Below are 12,882 nucleotides of genomic sequence, written 5' to 3' on the forward strand. Positions count from 1 at the left end.
TTACCTAGCTTCCTTGATGTCTGCCCTCAACTCTTGTCGTTCACAGGTTGCCGCCGCATTTCCAGACAATACCGAGGTGGCACCGCATGAAATCGTTCCAGGATCCATGGTCCTGGTGCGAAATTTTGACCGCTCAAGTCCGCTGGAGCCTCGCTGGAAGGAGCCCCGACAGGTCCTCCTCGCCACACGTACAGCCGTGAAGTTGGAGGGACGCAAAGGCTGGGTGCATCTTTCACATATAAAGAAGTTTTATGGACTGAAACCGGTCTCAAAGAACATTTCCCAGGATTTGAAGGATTACCAAAGTACTATTCTTAAGGACTGTCCCGCAAAGAACAATGATACTGCACCCTCCCTGTTAGAGAAAACTCCACAGCAGGAGTATAAGTTCAAACTCCGGTCTAGTAAAATAAGTCAGCCAGTTTGATTGTCTAAGTCCTCCCCTAGGTGAAACGGTTAGACTGTTTCTGACATGTATAAAATAGACCCCCATAGTGAGAGAGTTAGTCAAAACTCAATCCGATGTATCGTTTTTCTATGTTTCATATTATTTCTCAGCATTATGATTTCCTGCACCAGTTATGCATTTTACCTGTATTTTCCAGTTTCTCATGTAAATAAGTCTTCTAATGCTACAGTAGAGCACACGTTTAGTGATCTGCCTCCTCATGAACTCTCTTACCGCCTCGCTATGCGAAATAATTCTTTCATCCGCATGTTACATTATTCACACCAGACCAGCAATGCCACTAATTGTTGGGTGTGTGGTCGACTCCCCCCTTTTCAGACACCGAAGGGAGTTCTGCCACTCTTTCCTTATCCTTTTTCACATAATGGTTCGTGTGGAGCATGGTCCACGTTAACGTCATCCTCAACAGATATGTCTTTTCTTAACAGTACATGTTTTCCAGACAAGCAAGGTCTCCCCCACAGAACCGGGTTAGATCTAGAAAATGAAGTGTATAATTTAGGTAATTATTCTTCGAATTTCATGGTCCTGAATGTTCAGTCTGATACTACTCCAGACTTACCTGCAATTTCAGTACTACCAGTCAAAGGCGAATTATGTGTCCGAAATAATGGTTCTACACACGTAGGACATAGTGATTGTACTACTATTGTCAAGTATAGTGACAGTGGGAAATCTATTTTCAAAGCTTCACGTCATTCTTATTTTATTTGTGGTCAGACCGCATATGTTCGTCTGCCCCTCTATTGGGAGGGAACCTGTTACATTGCCTTCCTACTGCCACCGGTTTTTCTAGCCCCACCCGACTACCATAGGAATTCCCACCTAGTACATACTAGACACAAGAGAAACCTCCCGATTGTCGATTATACTGAAACTGCTCTAGAACAATATATAGATATCAATAAAGGTGTCTTCCCTTATTTAGGTACAGTTGTGAATAGTAAACTGATACGTAGGTTAACCAGAACCCTTGAAGCAGTAGTAATTGAGACTACTTCTGCTCTAAGTAATTTAACCGAAGAACAATCCTTTATGAGAATTGTCGTGCTCCAGAATCGTCTCGTCCTTGACGTCATATTGGCCGATAGGGGCGGGGCCTGTAGAGTCATCGGATCTAGTTGCTGCATTTTCATTCCAAATAACGCGCCGTCTGTTTATTCAGCTATAACCAGACTTCATAAAATTGCCCATCTGTTACACCAAAATCCAGGCACCTGGACATGGTCCGGTTGGTTCTGGAATATAATTTCCGCCTGGGGATGGAAAGTCTTGTCCTTTCTAGGTATTGCAGTAGCGATCATATTTAGCTGCTGCCTCTGTATACAATGTGGCCCTGCGATTTGCGGCATTTGTGCTACCTCTTGTATTCCTAGTCCCAAGCCCCATTCTAAAACCCGTTCCAAGAAAATTCGAGACGAGCAAATGATACTGTACGAAATAATAGATGGTATCATGAATATTGATGTTTCCTGAAGGAAACGTAGTGACAAGGAGGGAATGTGGAAAAGTAAATTTTGCCATGTTCTGTGTCCCTACGCGTCCTCCATCATATGTTATCTGTGCATGATTAATATGCATATGTTATTCCCCATGTTCGATTAAAGACGCAATTATAGTTGTGTCCACCTTTAGTATGTCAGTTTCCAGTTCTCGTGAATACTACGAATATCAGGCCTATGTAAAGCTACGTTGCCACGTTTCTCAGTGTGCACGTTATTCCATTGTAAAATCTCCGTTTCTAGGCCTCCAAAGGGCCTGGACACCAGATTCAGCTCCTGTCCCCTGAAGCCTCGCTGAGGAGCGATACAGCCCCCGCCTGTATCCTCGACCCTTCACTTACTTCCTGCCTCGCAGTGCCCGGTTCAGCCTGGCTCTGCCTCTGAGTCTGCCAAGAGTATGTTATGATTCGAGTTATCAGTACAGCCCTCCTTCTCTGCATTCCTAAAGCTACTGAATCGCATCAATAGTTTCCGTCATTTTCTAGCCTCTACGTCTCCATGTAAGAGAAATACTGCATTTAATGATCATTTAATATTCTTCATCACGCACTACATGTAGAATAATGCATGCTCCAGTCTTAGAGTCTGTTCGCCTTTACCCCGATAACATTTGGATTCTATCAACATGTTCTCTAAACATCAGATACTAGATACTGCTTAGGCACATGTCGCCCTGACTCTCCAGACTTCAGTCTCTGCTCCTAGCACAGAGTTCATAGCCCCCAGCTTCTCCTAGTAACACGTCATTGCCAGTTTGCGCGCACCATCAGGTTAGAGGTCCCGGCTCCTTAGGTAGCCCCCTCCATGGTTTCCACCCCATTCATGACATATTCTGTTACGTTTGCATCACATGTCTATGTATACGCCCTGTTACACCTCTTTTCACCCTTATCTTTCGCGACTGCTACGCGTCACGCCTATTGCTCCACCCACTGCTACGCCTATTGCGATGTAATGCTATGTGTTTGCGTTATGTATATATGCTCATGTACTGTTATTAAAAAGTTATCCTTCCGCCGATTCCGATCCTGACCCCGGCAGCGCTGCCAGGGCTTGCCATCCTATTCCTGTGCAGGTTGTCCTGTCCCTGTCTTTATGCTGTATTAAACCTGCAAAACTCCTACTACCTCGAATCTTGACTCTTATTTATTGAGCTATCTGTTATTCATTTATGCATTCAAAAAGAGAGGTATTATTTATTTATTTACCACAGAACAATGACCCCAACTCCACCACCCTGATCAACAACCTAGCCAACCACGGACTCAGACAACTCGTCACAACACCTACCCACTCCGCCGGTCACACGCTTGACCCCATCTTCTCCGCAAGCCCCCACATCTCTTTCAACCACACCACTGAACTCCACTGGACCGACCATCGATGTATCCACTTCACCTTCAAGAAACACACCATGCACCACCGCACCCAACAGATGCCTCGTCGCTGCTGGAGCATAGTCACCGAAGACAAGCTAACCACCACCCTCGCCCAGAGCCCACCCGCCGACCCCACCGACCCTGACACCACCGCCCGCAACCTCAGACAGTGGATCAACGACTGCACCAACACCCTCGCCCCGATCAAGAAACCCTCCAACAGTCACACCAACAAGAAAGCCAGCTGGTTCACTGAAGACCTCCGGGCCTCCAAGCATACCTGCCGAAAGCTGGAGAAGATCTGGCTCCATGAACGAACACCGGACAGCCATGCCGCCCACAAGAACGCCACCCGCAGACACCATCACCTCATCAGATTCGCCAAAAGGGCCTTCTTCAAAGACTGCCTAGACAACAACGCGCACAACAACAAAGAGCTCTTCAACATCGTAAAGGAACTCTCCAACCCCAGCTCCAACACCAACGACGTCCCACCCTTGCAAGACCTGTGCGACTCGCTGGCCACCTTCTTCCACTGCAAGATCGCAGTCATCCACGACAGCTTCAATGCCACGACTGCCCCAACAACCACTGAGACCTACGCCCCCATGATCACCATCCGCACCAACCGCCGGCTCTCCTGGACCAACATCAACGACGAAGACACCATCAAGATCATGAACACCATCCACTCCGGATCTCCGTCAGACCCATGCCCACACCACATCTTCAACGTAGCCAGCACATCCATCGCACCCCATCTCTGGAAAGTCATCAACAACTCTTTCGAAACAGCAACCTTCCCAGAGAGCTGGAAGCACGCCGAGATCAATGCCGTACTCAAGAAACCCAAGGCGGACCGCAAGGACCTCAAGAACTTCCGGCCCATCTCCCTGCTCCCGTTCCAGGCAAAGGTCATTCAGAAGACCGTCAACGAACAACTGACCCGCTACCTCGAGGAGAACAACATCCTGGACCCTTCCCAGTCCGGGTTCCGCAGCAACCACAGCACAGAGACTGCCCTCATCGCCGTCACCGATGACATCAAGTCCCTGCTGGACAACGGAGAAACAGCGGCCCTCATCCTCCTAGACCTGTCAGCCGCCTTCAACACGGTCAGCCACCATACACTAGGAACACACCTCCACAACTCGGGGATCCAAAAGAAGCACGTTGAAAGTGCGCCACAACGAGGTGGCACACTTTCAGTGCACTTCCTAAAGGCAGCCCTCGGGGAGGGACAGGGTCCCATGGACTCCTCAGATACCCCCATGAAGGTGGGTGCAGTCTCTCACTGCACCTGCCTGCCCAGGAATCTCCAATCCCCCTTAATCAATCAATCAATCAGAACACTTGTAGAGCACGCTACTTATCCGTGAGGGTCTCAAGGCGCTGGGGGGGATGCCGCTACTGCTCGAAGAGCCAGGTCTTAAGGAGTGTTCTGAAGGCGAGTAGGTCTTGGGTCTGCCGTAGGTGGGTAGGGAGGGTGTTCCAGGTCTTGGCGGCGAGGTAGGAGAAGGATCTGCCACCGGAGGATGTTCGTTGGATGCAGGGGACATCGGCGAGGGCGAGGCTGGCGGAGCGGAGCTGGCAGGTCGGGGTGTAGAAGTTGAGCCTGCTGTTCAGGTAGGCTGGTCCGGCGTTGTGGAGTGCTTTGTGTGCGTGGGTGAGGAGCTTGAAGGTGATCCTTTTGTCGACGGGGAGCCAGTGTAGGTCTCTCAGGTGGGGGGGGGTGATGTGGCTGCGGCAGGGGTTGTTGACGATCAGTCGGGCGGAGGTGTTTTGGATGCGTTGTAGTCGTCGTAGATGTTTGGCTGGGATTCCTGCATAGAGTGCGTTGCCGTAGTCCAGTCTGCTGCTGACTAGGGCCTGTGTCACCATTCTTCTAGTTTCGGTCGGGATCCACTTGTAGATCCTGCGGAGCATGCGGAGGGTATTGTAGCAGGAGGAGGAGACGGCGTCGACCTGTTTAGACATGGAGAGGGAGGAGTCGAGAACGAATCCTAGGTTACGTGCATGGTCGGTGGGTGTCGGTGTTGTTCCCAGTGTGGTCGGCCACCAGGAGTCGTCCCAGGCTGAGGGGGTGGGTCCGAGGATGAGTACCTCCGTCTCGTCCGAGTTCAGCTTCAGACGGCTGTTCTGCATCCAGTCGGCGACAGCCTTCATTCCCTCGTGGAGGTTGATTTTGGCGCTGTGCATGTCCTTGGTGAGGGAGAGGATGAGCTGGGTGTCGCCGGGGTAGGATATGATTTTGAGGTTGTGTTGGCGGGCCACTTGTGCGAGGGGGGCCATGTAGACGTTGAACAGCGTCGGGCTGAGGGATGAGCCTTGCGGGACGCCGCAGATGATGTCGGTGGCCTCGGATCAGAAGGGCGGGAGGCAGACGCTCTGGGTTCTGCCGGAGAGGAAGGACGTGGTTCAGTCAAGGACATTCTCTTGGATTCCGGCTTCTAGGTGGCGTGTCTTTAGAGTGCGATGGCAGACCGTGTCGAAGGCGGCTGACAGGTCCAGGAGGGTGAGGGCTGATGTTTCGCCGTTGTCTTGTTGGCGCCTGATGTGGTCTGTGGCGGCGATGAGGGCTTTCTCGGTACTGTGGTTTCGTCTGAACCCGGACTGGGATGGGTCCAAGATGTTGTTGTCTTCCAGGTGGCGGGCAAGTTGCGTGTTGACGATTTTCTCGATGACCTTCGCCGGGAACGGGAGCAGGGAGATGGGCCGGAAGTTCTTGAGGTCCTTGGGGTCTGCCTTAAGCTTCTTGAGGAGGGCGTTGATTTCAGCGTGTTTCCAGCTTTCCGGGAATGTCGCTGTTTCGAAGGAGATGTTGATGACCTTCCGTAGTTGGGGTGCGTTGGCAGCTTCTGCTTTGTTAAATACGTGGTGTGGGCATGGGTCTGACGGAGATCCTGAGTGGATGGAGTTCATGAACTTGCGTGTCTCGTTCGTCGTTGACGTTGGACCAGGAGGTCAGGCGGTTGGTGCTGGTGGTGTTCACAGGGGGTGGGGTCTGGCGTAGTCGGGGCGGTCATGGTGTTGAAGCTGTCATGAATGTCAACGATCTTGCGGTGGAAGAAGATGGCTAGTGAGTTGCACAATTCTTGTGAGGGGTTATGTCGTTGGCGTTGGCTTTGAAGAGTTCTTTTACGATGCTGAAGAGCTCTTTGCTGTCATGTGCGTTGTTATCCAGGCGATCTTTGACGGAGGATCTCTTGACTGTTGTGATGAGGTGGTGGTTTCTGCGAGTGGCGTCCTTGTGGGCTGTGCAGACGGGTCGCTGCCTGCACAGTTAAACACAGAGAAGCTTTTAAGCCACTACTCCCTATTTCACTTTAATGCACTGCCCCGGGGCAGCACAAGTTCATGGCTGCACTGGGGCAGGCAGCATAAACCTTGAAAATTATGATTTTTATCAGAATAACTCCTCAGATTGACAGACCCTAATTCATTCATGTCAGTTGAGGCAGGGCAAGTGTGCTTTTCCCCCCATAATCTACAGTGATGAACTAGAGGGTGGCAGTGGTGAGCCAGAGGGTGGCAGTGGTGAAACAGAGGGTGGCAGTGGTGAAACAGAGGGTGCTGTGATGAACCAGACGTAGAAACAACATGTTCGCGACCGTTGCTACCCGACAAGTAAGTTCGCGTTTGCGAACTGGTAAAAAACCCTTGCGAAATGGCAGAAACACTTGCGAACACAAAAAAAAAGGAATCCGCAAAATTCGCGAGAGTTCACGGATTTTGCGGATTGCGAATCCGTAAATATGCAATTTCGCGGATTGCCAATTTGCAAAATCCGCCCATGCTTACTCCCTACACAACCCTACCAACGGACGACCAGCCCCGCATTCCGCCATCCCACTTACCGGCACCGGGCGCCCAGAACCTGCATCCCCCCACAGGGCCACCGGCCGCCATTACCCTTCCCGAGGTCCCTGACTCCCTAGGCCTTGCCTGACCCGGCCCCAGCGAAACTTAGGCTTCAGACGCGCCATGCCCGGCTGGGGGGAGAGGGCTTCCTGAGTGAGATAAGACCAAGGAGTTTCGATTGCACCTCCGGCCTCCACTGGGAGACTGGTTTCTCTCGCACCTCTGGCCTTCCCCTGTGGTCTGGTTTCAATCGCACCCCTGGCCTCCCCGAGAGCTGGCTCCAGACCCTGCTGGGTGTCTGGGAATTCCCGGACGCATCCTCTAAAGGATCAAAGGGCCAGCCGACGGAACACTCCGACGACCAGCCCCGAGGCATGAGATCTCTGCCTGCGAGGGTCCGGACATCAAAGGGCCATGGCACTATATCAAGGCACGCCCAAGAACTAGCAGGTTGTTGTATCCTGGACAAGAGAGCCCTGCTGATCTGATTGCGGCTCATCCTCGTGAAGAAGAAACTGGAACCTCGGAGCCCTGCTGACCTCGTCGCGGCTTATCCTTGAACTCTAAGAACATTCGTTGAACACCCTGAGCCCTGCTGACGCTGTAGCGGCTCATCCTCGTGAAGAAGGAACTGGAACCTCCGAGCCCTGCTGACCTCGTCGCGGCTCAACCTTGACCTCTAAGGACATTTGTTGAACACCCTGAGCCCTGCTGACATGGTCGCGGCTCCTCAAGAACTGACAGACACTCTGTTCACTCCGGATCGAGCCCTGCTGACCTCGTCGCGGCTCGAGGAGTACTCTGGTCCGGCTGGGCCATCGACGCTACCAACACGACCTGGTCCGAGAAGCAGTGAGTAGAGCAGCCAGTACGACCTCCATCTTCCATATCCCCCGGCTCGAGGATTGAGAGCTGTGCGCAGGGTACGCTTCGTACTGGCCTAATACCAAGACTGTCCCGCTTCCCTACTCCTTTCCCTTGATCGCTTGTAAATACGTGTTCATTTTGCCTAAATCTCTACTGTGTGATAAAGAACTTGCTTGTTGAAATGCACGGTGTGGTGTCCGTTCATAAGTGTAGTGTGAGCTCTGTGTGTACGATCCTAGACCCGAAGTCCTCCCCGGCGAGGACCTCACGTTAAGACTCAGCAGTATTCTTGGGAGTGGTGGGTCACGGAGTGGTCGGGAGAGCATATCCTGAACCTCGAGGATCGGCCCATCTAACAGGGATTGTTAAAATAATAATAATATTATTAATAATAATAATAATAATAATAATAATAACAAAAACAGAATAAAGGCTTTTTATTGCATGCTAAAACTGTCAGGGGCTCACAACCCTTATCTTTAAGGACTGGGACAAGAAGGACCCGTAGTCGGGGTAGTGAAGATTACCGGTAAGTAACGGATCAATTCCTTGGAGTTTAACTCATAATCGGAGTTAATATGTGAGGAGAAACCTATTGGAAACAGAAATTCTGGCCACCCGTAATTCCTGCTTATATTAACTCCTAACTCATTGTCAGGACTTAAGTGTTTTTAATGCAGCAAGGATTGATCAGATGGGCTGGTGTGGATTTATTTGTTCATTGACAATCAGCATTGTGCTGGTGGGAGTGTCAGCTGTTTTTTTCTGCGTTGATGTGCTTTTACCTTCTGACTGATATTAGAAACCCCCATCAAAAAAGGTGCCTTTAGTGCGAAGGTGAGAATGCCTGCAAAGTGTAATAGGTACAAGAATCAGATTTGTACACACATTTGTCCTCCACTTTAAAAAAGGGACGAAATGTAAGGTCGGCTGCTCAGCCTATTCCGGGTTGGACGGGGCAGAAAATTTGATGAGCACCAACAAAAAAGTGGCCCCCCTTTAGCGAATTTGATAGCTAAAAAAGCAGCCCTAACTTGCAAATCAGCGAAGTTTTGAAATTGTGAAAATAAGCTGGATATGTGTTTTGCAAGATGTAGTTGACTGCATGCATTTGTGAATTCTGAACTAATAAAACTGAGATATTTTTATAATTGATTGGTACATTGAGTCTATGTTTAAATTGAGGTCTGCTATAATTTCTGAGTAACCTATATGTTGCCTAGTGAATTTCTATTGCCATTTGCATCTGTGCTTTCTGCAGGCAATGTTTAAGGTAATACCTTAGAAAACTGTTGGCCCACCAGATCATAAAACAGTCCCACACACGGCATGAAAACTGGCAAACACTCCAGACCAGCTCTTCGGGCACTGCAGCGACTGGTCCATCCGCCAGGAATGTGGAAGGTTTGGGGAGTTTCTTGTTGCCCAGTGGTTAGGTCTTAGACTCTGAAGGTTTATTATCTTCCCTGCTCAATTCTGGGATCAGGTACGCAGAAGGAGAAAGGTACTAGAAGTGAATCCTATCCAGTTTTATTTACTTTGTTCTCGCAAAAACTTTTTTTTTAATGAGAATTGGTTGCTTAGCCACCACTAGATAGTGAAGATATCTGATCAATCTTCTGTTGGTAGCTGAGGTGAAGCTGTGGAGACTGAGGCAGGTACCAAAGGCAATCAGAGCCTTCCTCACAAGAGGAAAACATGGCTGGTCCTTCGTCTTCACAGTAGAATCCCATTCATAAGCTGTAACCCGGAAGAAGATAGAGCCGGCGTTGGAGGCAGCATTTGCAGCCAGGGCGAGTGTCTCTTCCTCCAACACTCGCAAAGACTCTTTGGCCCTTCACCTACTCTAGAAGGAGTCGATAATGAAGAAGGATGGTGTGTCCAAGGACAAGATCTTCCAGAGTTGCTACAACATCTAAGAGAGAATGTATCCTTGCCTGGAGTCCAGGTGTAGGGAATGAAGAGGATTTCTTCACCATCACCAGAGTCACCATCAGGGCATAAGAAGTAGGGGTGGGCGGAATTTGAGAAGTCGCTATGCAAGGCTCCGCGAAACGGTAAAAAATCTCTGCGAGCACGCAGAGTTCCGTGAACCCACTGAATTGCTTGTTCCGTCCGTTTGCGATGCTTTTTTCCTGTTTGTGAATGCTGTTAGCGTGCTTGGGGGGAAATATCTAGAGAACACGCATTTTGAAAGCGCAAACAAGCAAAAAATTCCACAAAGTCGCTGTATTTTTGGCAATCCTGCGTTCTCCTCGAAACGCGAAATTACCCAAATTCCACAAATTCCACAAGCAGAACGGAATTTACCGCCCAGGCCTAATAAGAAGGCGCCGTCTGCAGAGTGGAGAGGCATAGATGATTAGCCATTTCCAAGACTTTTAGTTCACGACATCCTTTGCAGGACTTTGCAGATCAATACCCGCCAACAGTTAATGTGGCTATCCTCATGGCGTGTCTCTCCTATGAGGAAGTTGAGTCATCATTTAGAAAGAAGCTGCTCTCATGGAAATGATAGACAAAACCTGGAAGCAGCAGTAAAAAATCGTATACGGCCTCAAATGTTGCAATAAGAACAAACGCTTATGCAAATTACACAATTCAGTCTTTATTAAAGGACTTTCAGTTATAAGTGGAGCAAATGCCGAATGGCGGAGACTTGTCCTCTGCTTTGGCCATTGTGGAGCAACAAGTGCACTCCCGCTCTGATGTTGCCTTCAACCTCCTCGAGGCAGCCGCGCCGCCTTCATGGACAGCAATGGCTGCCAGAAGACATTTATGGGTGCCTCTTGGAAGGCCTCATGCCTCCAAAAAGTCTTTATTAATGCATCTCGCAATGGCGAATTAGAAACATTTTCAGAAGATCCTGAAGAAATCTTCCTGCAGAACCACTGCCACTGGATGCGTTACCTTGCAACGCATTGTTGGAAGGACCCCAAACCCTCCTGAGAAACGCAGCAATTGTGCCTGTTCCAGAAGGGAAACATCCTTTACAACGCAACTTTTACCACGCAGTGCCTTTACGATGCAACTTTTACAACGCAAACCATTACAACACATTGCGCTGGGGGGCGCTCTAGGATAGGGAATAAGTTTAATTTACTATCCAACACCTTCCTTAGTGTCCACGGGGACTGGAGTTGGAATAGTAAATTAAACTATCCACTATCCAGCACCCCTAAGCGCTATGCGTTGTAAAGGTTTTCGTTGTAAAAACCACGTTGTAAAGGCATGCGTGGAAAAAGCATGCGTTGTAATGCCATACATCCGTTCCAGAAGAACAAAGGGATCAGGTTGCTCTTGAATAATTTTTCTAGTACAGAGGTCTTCAGGAGGGTGCAGACCAGCAAAGACCTACAGAAGGTGACCTGTTTTGTAGCATGTCACAGGTTCACGACGACGGCTCTGGTGAGCATCATTCCGTTGCAAAAACAAGGGTACTTCATGTCACTGACAGATCTTTGGATGCCTCTTGGCACGACCCAATGCACTAATCTCACAACATGTTGTATACGGGACCATCATTCTCAGTTTCAGGTCTTTCCACTTGGGTTGCATCAGCGCCAAGAGTTTTCCCAGAACTGCTGTCCCCGGGGGTAGGTAGAATGCAGTCCATAGGAATATTGGAAAACTGCTGTCTCCTGTTCAGTGTCTCCTGTCCAAGTCGGAAGCCGCAGCCCGGGAGTGGTGAACAGTCTAAGGGGGGCCACACTGACCAGAGTGTCCTTGGTTCCTTTGCCTTGATTGTACATGGATCCATTAGTGAGACGCCTACTAAAGTCTTGGAACCCGTCATCTCAGAACTTCGAACTTTTAGTTCCGGTAACACCTCAGATGTCCTACTGCCTTCAGTGGTGGACCCTTACAAAAACACTGATGGAGGGCTGTCCTTTCCATCTTCTGATTCCCTAGATAATCACCCCAGATGCGAGTGGTGCAGGTTGGAGTGCGACCCTGGGTTCCATGGAGTGCACGGAAAGTGGGGTCTCAGCAACTAAACAGATCCTCCAACTGGAAGGAGCTAAAGGCAGCGCTGTTGGCTCTGATGCATTTCTCTCAAAATTCTTCGGGCAGCAGCCCGAGTCCAAACAGACCTCATGGTAGCCGGATGTCTTCTGAATTGCCAAGGGGGGAACACGATTTATGGCTACTGGAACCTGAGCGAAAAACAGTTGTATCCACCTCAGTGTAGTCTACCTCAGAGGAAAGGGGAATTCTCAAGTGCATCAACTGTGCTGTTCACTTCCAACTTCGAGTTCTTGGTGTCTTCATCTGACGGTCAGCGAGATCCTAACAAGACAAAATCCTAACTTTACTACTACTAAATGCCTTCTGTGAATACCAAAAGTGGTATGTTTAGGATGTTGTCTCAGATTAGTTCTGTGAATCAGCCCCCAAGTCTCTTGGATAGATCTTTTTGTGTCACAAGAGAATTCCCATCTTCCTCAGTTTTATTCCCTAGAACATTCCGAGAAAGCCTGGGCATTGGACGCCCTATCTATAGTACAACCTCAGCGACGTCTCTATGCTTCCCACCAATTCCCCTGATCCCAAAAGTAATTCAGAAACCCTGGAGGACCCTGCTTGGGTGCTATTAGTAGCACCCTCTTTACCTCGCTGCGACTGGTTTACATTTCTGCACAGACTGCCAGTCTCTCCTCCTTGGTTGTGTCCAGCGAGAAACAGCCTTTACAACGCAGCTCGAACCACACTGTGCCTTAACAACGCAGTCCAAACCACAAATGCATCTCTACAAAGCATTCCTTTACCACGCAAGTTGTTAGAGTGACCTGCCTTGAGGAAA

This window comes from Lissotriton helveticus, chromosome 4_2 (genome assembly GCF_964261635.1).
Source record: "Lissotriton helveticus chromosome 4_2, aLisHel1.1, whole genome shotgun sequence".
Taxonomy (NCBI): domain Eukaryota; kingdom Metazoa; phylum Chordata; class Amphibia; order Caudata; family Salamandridae; genus Lissotriton; species Lissotriton helveticus.